Source organism: Saccostrea echinata, unplaced genomic scaffold, assembly GCF_033153115.1.
Source record: "Saccostrea echinata isolate AGI-Se365-2 ecotype Australia unplaced genomic scaffold, CSIRO_AGI_Sech_v1 ptg000015l, whole genome shotgun sequence".
NCBI lineage: Eukaryota > Metazoa > Mollusca > Bivalvia > Ostreida > Ostreidae > Saccostrea > Saccostrea echinata.
Window position 1 is genome coordinate 11,614,552 of NW_026889764.1, and position 8,474 is coordinate 11,623,025.

Here is an 8,474-nt window from a genome sequence, read left to right on the forward strand (position 1 = left end):
AATTATTGCCAAACAAGTTGATGAAACAAGAATATCAGCAGTCTCGTTTAAAGTCATCATTTCGTAAGTTCTATGGTCGATACAATGACCTTGTCAGCAAATACAATTTATCATTGACTCAAATGCTGACTGACGTTTTTCATACTAATTGTTAGGCCATTATTTACACACATTTACACACAAAAAAAATCCAGACATTCTACTGATTGAGTCCAGGTCGCCCGCGTGAAAATTGAACACGCTAACCATTACGCTAGTGGGACCATTTCTTATAAGAGTCTCTATTATCCCTAGTAAAATCATTAAAAAATATTGATAGACAAAAAAGTTGAAAAATTCGACTTTTTTAATTCGCTTCCGGTAGCGACCGGAACTATTAACGACGCACAAAAAGACGATTCCGCAAACGTAGAAGTCATGTTCTATCATCTCTAATAAGTCTCGAGTTCATATCTTTAGCCGATCTTTAGATCTGCCGCGGAAAATGAATTCATTTGTAAATCAGAAAATTGCCCGTGATATGGAACCGAAAGTGAATTTTCCAAATTTCTTTCAAAATGTAGCAATGGCTTCTTAAAACACATCATCCCTGAAAGTTTAACGAAAAACCACTAAATAGTTCTCGAGATAGGGCATGCAATAATATTTGTCTGAAAAATATTAATAATAATTATAATATTCATTGTCAATTTTCAAACAAATTATATATTATGCATTCTGAAAAGAATCTCTATTAACCCTAATAATATCAATAATATCTAATAATATTGAAAAACAAAAAGTTGAAAAATTCGATTTTTTAAATTCACTTCCGGTAGCGACCGGAAGTAGTGACGACGCACGAAAAGGCAATTCTGGTAATCTAAAAGTCAAGTTTTATTATCTCTAATAAGTCTCCAGTTCATACCTTTAGTCGTTCTTTAGGTTTGCCGCAGACAACATTCCATTTAAAAATCAGGAATTTGTCCATAATTTGGAACCGGAAGCGAATTTTCCAAATTTTCCTTGCGATGAACAAAGTTCATATAATAACACATATTTTGTGAAAGTTTCATTGAAAACTACTGAGTAGTGTATGAGAAATCGCGTGCACAAAAGTTTGGTCCAAAAAAAGAATAATAACTAGATAATCGTTGCGAGCAACGAAAGGTCTTCCGTCCGAATAACCATCCTTAACTGTGATATTCACGTAAAATTACATTTATATCTGCTCGTTGTAAAGACACCTAAAAATTTAACATGGGTCTTTAAAAAGATTTTTTATTTATATAAAAAAAGAGCACAGAATTCACAAAGAGAAAAAAAAGTTCAACATCATTGATAAAGATGAAAACGTAAATTTAAGCAAAAAATTCAGATATAGTCGGGATTAATCCAAGATCGGTTGCCCGAAAAGAGCTAGGTTCACTTTATGCATAACATGGACCTGAAGATATACCATTTTATTGACTAACACTTTATGTTCCATTTTAAACACCAAGATAAAGTAGAGACTTAGTGCTTTCATTTCCTATTAAAAATTTTCTCCTTAAAGCCAAGGTCTTGGAAAACAGGATTCATGGAATTGCAATGTTCTTGAATTTTAAGGAAAACAAGTATATTTGAGTACTTTCACCAAAAAGAAATAAAATGAGCGCACCCTCTGATCTAAAAAATAAAACAGGTTTTGTAATCCCCAGAAATAGTTCTATCATTTAATAGTTGCATATTTAAGATCAGAGGTTACGCTCTATATTAAATATCGAAAAATAGCTTTAAAAATTGGCTGTTTTGTAGAATTTTTCAGGATATGAGGAAAATGAGTCATTTCATGACGTCATAATGCATTGGCTAGCCAGAAAATTAAATCATTTTTGATAGATACGCAGTCATCAAAGGTCTAAATGATATTTAATGCATTGTCAATTAAAACCAAGCAGTTTCAGTTTTTCTGAAATTCACAGGGCCAAAATAAGTCCTAAGTGAACCTTGTTCTTTAATAGTGAAACCATTACACTAGCGCAATGTACCAGCCATCATCGATGTTTGCCTTGCACTCATTCCCTGAAGTAACGAGTGTCAGGCAGGTTAATTTTTTTTTCTTATAGTGCAGAATTATAGGATGAAAACTAGCCAGCTAAATTTTGTGCAAGTACTAGTAGATTTACATCGGATTTGTTACTTGAGTTTTAACAATAACTGATAGCAGAGAAAATAATCTGTTACTGATAAAAAATTAAAAAAAAAAACTATTGTGTTTGCTTCCTTTATTCTTTATGCATTCAACTTTCTATTCTATGCAATTCTTAATACAGACATGTCCGTGTAATCTTTTTCTGTACTTCTACACTACTGCATCAGACCATTTGTGAAAGGCGGGTCAAGATACATTATTTTGCGCCAAACGTCACGAGTAAATCTTTGCACCTTTTCTTTGAATATTGAATTGAATAAGTGTACGTGATGGCTTCAATGGAATTATAAAAAAAAATATGTTGCTATAGCCTGATTTTCGAGCCTAAGAATGTATATTTATCACACTGTCTCGTCCATATAACATATCGTATACGGGCAAGTAACATAAAGGCAGCGCTAAGTTTTCTTACACATTTTATATTCCTCTTTACCCACAAAGTAGATTATTCCAATTATTAATAACACATTAATGAAAAGACTGGAATGTTTCGCAACAAAACACGTCTCGCCATATGACGCTCAAGGAATCTGATACCTATTATGTTCAGTAACTTGCATCTATAAAGGAATATTATCCTACTAAAATCAAAGAAAAATATTGAAAAACGTAAAAGTTGAAAAAAGACTTTTTTAATTCGCTTCCAGAATCGACCGGAAGTACTCACGACGCACGAAAAGGCAAATCTGCACATCTAAAAGTCATGTTCTATGGTCTCCAACAATTCTCCAGTTCATATCTTTAGCCGTTCTTTAGATCTCGCGCGGATAAAATTTCATTTCAAAATCAGAAAAATGTCCATAACTTGGAACCGGAAACGAATTTCTCCAAAATTCTTTCAAATGTAACAATGGCATTTTATAGTGCATTATCCAAGAAAGTTTGATGAAAAACTATTGAATAGTTCTCGAGATATTACGTGCACAAGATTTGTCTAAAAAAATTATTTTTAAAATGTCCTCTGGTGGACAATTTTAAAAACAAATTATATATTAAGCATTACGATAAGAGTCTCTATTACCTCTATTAAAATCAAAGAAAAATATTGAAAAACGTAAAAGTTGAAAAAAAATTCACTTTTTAAATTCGCTTCCGGAAGTAATGACGACGCACGAAAAGGAGATTCCGCATATCTAAAAGACATGCCCTATACTCTCTAACAAGTCTCCAGTTCATATCTTTTACCATTTTTGAAAAAAAGGGGCGACAAAATTTCATTTTAAAATCAGAAAACTGTCCATAACATGGAACTGGAAGCGAATTGTTCAAAAAATCTTCCAAATGTACAATGGCATTTAATAGCGCATTATCCCTGAAAGTTTGATGAAAAACCACAAATTTGTCTAAAAAATAAGAAGAAGAAACAGTAGAATCACTATAAGGTCTTCCGTGAAGACGGAAGACCTTAATAAGAAACAGTAGAATCACTATAAGGTCTTCCGTGAAGACGGAAGAGCTTAATAATAAATTACCTTTGTACGAAAAATTATAAACGATGATATGTATTTGCCCTATTCGGTAGAAAAAAATTGGAGACATCCCATACATTGGACATTTGAGAGCCTACACATTGTCATCTGCATGCAATATAACTGTCCGTTATTAAATAAAGTGTATATATTTTTTTTTATTTCTTCATAGTAGAGACCTGATATTTGGACATATATGCCATCTTCTAATGATTCCTTTAATTTTTATTTTATTTTTGAATCTTCAAAATTTTGAAACCCCTGGATCGATTTCCCAAATTTTTACACATATTGATCTGGTTCAATTGTTATTATTTTGTTGATTTTTGGAAGAACTGAATGATACGATCTTAAAGTGCAGTATATTTACATGTAACCTGATAATTCCCGAGCAACGCATGTTCTATTTTTATAACATAATGTACTCAAATATACAGGTATCAATATATTTCACTGAATTATAGTAAAAAAAAAAGTTACTTTATAATCAGCATCACACACACATTTGCAAATATATCAAATGGTAATTTTAAACAATGCAGTTCTAATATTGATGTCTGAAATCACGCTCTTCTTACGCTTTAAGCAATGTAGACAAAAATGTGTGATCAAATTTTTATCATATTACAAAAAAACATTGAGGGGGAAATTGGCCTTACTGTTGTGCATTTCCTTAAACCATAGATACTGGAATCACAAATCATTGTCTTGGTGCTACATGTATTAAAGAAATCGTACGTCCCTAGAGCAATCATTTGTGTCTGACCTTGGCAACAGACGGCCTGGCCTGGATAAAATATTAGGAACTACTGAAAAGTGTAAAGTTAACCACGAGAATAAACTCGAATCTATACAAATCTATACGATCTAAAGAAGCATTGAAGATTTACTATTTTTCAATTTATCTTAATCGTCCCTTGTACAGCTCTTTTTAAAATTACCACATTGCCACTAAAATTGGAGAAGTAAAAAAAATTACAGGAGATTACTAGTATTGGCAACTAACAGGGAGATCACATTTAACGTTAATGGTTATGGATTAGTACTACATAGATCCTTGAAATAGGTCGAGGTCAGGTCGAGTTAAAACGATCAACTATAAAAAAGAAGACAGCATACTTTCAAAAGTACATGGACGTGCACAATTATGACTGAAAACGGCTTCATAGTCAAGCAAGCTAAGGTTATTTCATATTTTCATTTTTCAGCTTTTCTGCACGTGTTGATCTACAAACTTATCTGAAAGCGATACTTTTTTTTCTAACAATGGAGAGAGTTTTACTATATAGGCAGAGTTTTTCATGGAAATTTAAATTTGGCATTATAAATGAGAGTTTGAAGATATCTGAAATTGAACAAAGCGAACAAGTCTTCAACATCGGAAGCAAAGCAAAAAACATGTACCGATTTTTAAGGACAAATCGCCAAATTTGGGTTTCGCTAAACTTTCCACTTACACGGTAAAAAACTAATCTAAAATTTCCAGCTATTTTGGACGTGGTAAAAGATTAAACTGAAGCGGCTTACCTTTTACAAAGCAGAACAAAATCACACTTCCTATCTTATGCGCCATTTTCTAAGTTGTTCTATCAATCAAACAATTAATTGAAAAGCATGATCGAGTTAATTCGTTCCGAAGTCTTTTGTTTTCATTTTCTTTTTATTTTTGAATTGCTAGGCTAGGATTTTAAAGTTATTTAAATAGATAAAATATGTTTATTTTTTAAAATTCCTGTTGAGAAAATATTGTTTCGTATGCTGTACTATTTGCATTCCACTTACTGGAGGAAAAAACTAATAGCTATTCAACAAAACAAATGAAAAACATAATTAAATGTTTTTACTCAAGATTGAAAAAAATGATCTGATGTTAATTAAATAGGGTTTTTAATTTACTTCTAACATTTTAAAAAGAACTGGCACTTCTCAATATATAGATTTTCAATGTTTAGTCTTACAATAAAGAAAAGAAAAATAATTGTCTTGTATGATTGCAACTCTAAACTGTAAATCTATAACTTCCTACCTTACTATAATTCAGGACATTCACGGAATTGAATAAAAAGAGACATATTATATGTTAAATAAATTTGGAGTCTTTTGCAGCAATAACGTGTTATGGCTTTATAAAATTGTAATTCCATTTATTTGGTAAACTGGGACAAAGACTCACGTGAGCTTTTCTTATCAATGGAAAGACTTTAAAGCCAGCCTTTTTTGCAAATTCTACTGTCATTATAATGACCTTATTTGTAAATACAACCTAGCGTTGGGGCAAAAAAAAACAACTCACAGCCCTGGAAGTTCCAGAGGTGGGATTAGGTACAAAAGAGGAATAAACATCCCCTGCCAACCGATTACACCCGCTCTGAGCCTAGCTGCAGAATTGTAGCTCTCTGGTTTAGAAAATTTAAACAGAGAAACAAGAGAGCTACAGATTCAAGCATTGTAAAAATCTTTGATTTACAGCGACTATTATGTTCTCGTTTCGGGTATTATTTCTTGTATTTTATACGTCCCCCGCTTAAAGCATGGTATCTGTTAATTAACTACTTATTTTACTCCTATTTCTGATACTTTATTTACCTTTTAAACAACTCTTATATGGCCTTGGAATATCAGTATTAAAAGTTTATATTCGACGTCGATGTTGGGGTTGTGCTTAAAGCTGAAGATGACTCGTAAATAGGCATACGCCATATTCTTTTTACCATCTCCGATATCAGCACTAGGGTATGGCCTTCGCATTCGTTTCACCTGACTGCTTTCTTGTCACGGGTACCTGCGTGGAATGGAGGACATGCGTTCGTGCTAGTTATCTTACCATACCTTTGTTTACATTTTATTGCAGTTTACGTGAATTTTTGTTTGTTTGTATACTCCACTGACCTGTGCAACTCTTGTAAGATTATTTGGTATCTTTTTCTCCTGCGTGGAAGAAGTACACAGTACACAGTACACAGTTTTGTCGCAAATGAATCTTTTACAATAGCTAAGTAACATACGTCCGTCTACACAGTTGAACACTGATTACATTGAACAGTGACTAAGTGAACAGTTTATATAGGTGCCCTCAGATATAACGACTGAATAAAAGAATATGGCGGACAAATTCCTTTAATGAATCGTGTTCAGCTTTAAATATACGTTTCTTAGAGAGCATATATATGCTGAGAAAATCTAAATAATTTTTAGGGGTCAAATATCTTATTTTTATACATATATCACCTTTACAGATCCGAAGATAATATATGGCGTATATAAAAAAAAAATACCTAGGGCACGTTAATCTAGCAAGACTCTAACATGGACTTCGGAATGCGAATTTTTGAAACTGACCTTTAAGACCATATATAACAAATAGGGCTGTTTGGAACCGTTGAAAGGGAAATAAAGAATCAGGAATAGGAGTGGTTAATTAACGGATACAAGGCTTGTTTAATTTTAATAATTATGTTATAAGAATCGAGTTGTAATAAATAGTTTTGAAGTTAAAGGTTTTGACTGAACTTTTCTAAAAAGCTGACGAGTGACATACCTTAAGGGGGCCGATTGGGGTTTTCATTGCGCAATACTTCGCGCAGCATAGTAAAATAAAGCGTATTTTCTCTTTTAAAGCAACTAATTTTACAAAATTCATAAAAATTAACAAAATTAAGAAATCTCAGATTAAAAAATCTAATTACGTTTTTAAATAACTGATTTTTTAAACGATAGATAGACGTCGTAATAGTTAGTTTTTGACGTTATGAATAACCAAAATTTTTAAGAGGGGTCATTAATTATGTCATAAAATAAAAAGTATTAAAAAAAGATGCTCTTGAAATTTTAAATATAGGGAATTGAGAATCTAACAATCATTTTTATAATTTTTTTAAAATAAATTTGTCGTATCTGTCATGTTTTATAGTACTCCATAAAAACAGGAAAATATCATGAATTTTGACATTTTGAGATGCCCCCTCTGGAAACCAGCCGGTAGCATTCGGTGTTTCTTGCATAAAATGTACAATATAGTATTATTAATCAAATAATATAATTTTAGCAAAAAGTCTATAGTAGCATTTGTATAATTTGCTCTAAAGTGCAAAAAAAAAAAAATAGTTTTTTCCTAATTAATACTCTAGTAGATGTACCTGTATTTTGAGATGGTCCCTAAAAAATAACCAGACGGTAGATTTTCACTAAACTTGGCATGTATACTGAAGTCAATGTAAGGTACATATGGTATAAAATTAAAGAGTTTCTCTATAGTAGTTTTCAAATAATAAAACCTCAGTCGTCTCCCTTAATGCAAGAAATAATATCCCAAGCGAGCGACAAAAGAGGCGGCGTTAATCGAAGGTTTTTACAATGTGATCTCTGATTTGTCTGCCAGAATTTTCTCAACCAGAGAGCAACAGTTTGAGCACTATGCATTGATCAGATATACGGAATATTCTGTAGTCAAATTTAGTATTAAAACAAAAGACTAAAAATTGGTATGAAATATGTCAGTCAAAATCCGATCCAAAGATAGGTTGTATTTATTAACAAGGTTATCACAGAATTTACGAAAAGCTGATTTAAACGAGGTTGTTGAGATCCCTATAATATCAACTTATACATCAATGTATCTATCATCTCTAAACATCAGGGAATATTTATGCAATTAATATGATTTTAGAGATATGTTTGACCAACAATATCTTTTCACAAATTTATATATATATATATATATATATATATATATATATATATATATATATATATATATATATATATATATATATATATATATATATATATATATATATATATATATATATATATCCACACCCACCTCTGGAAAA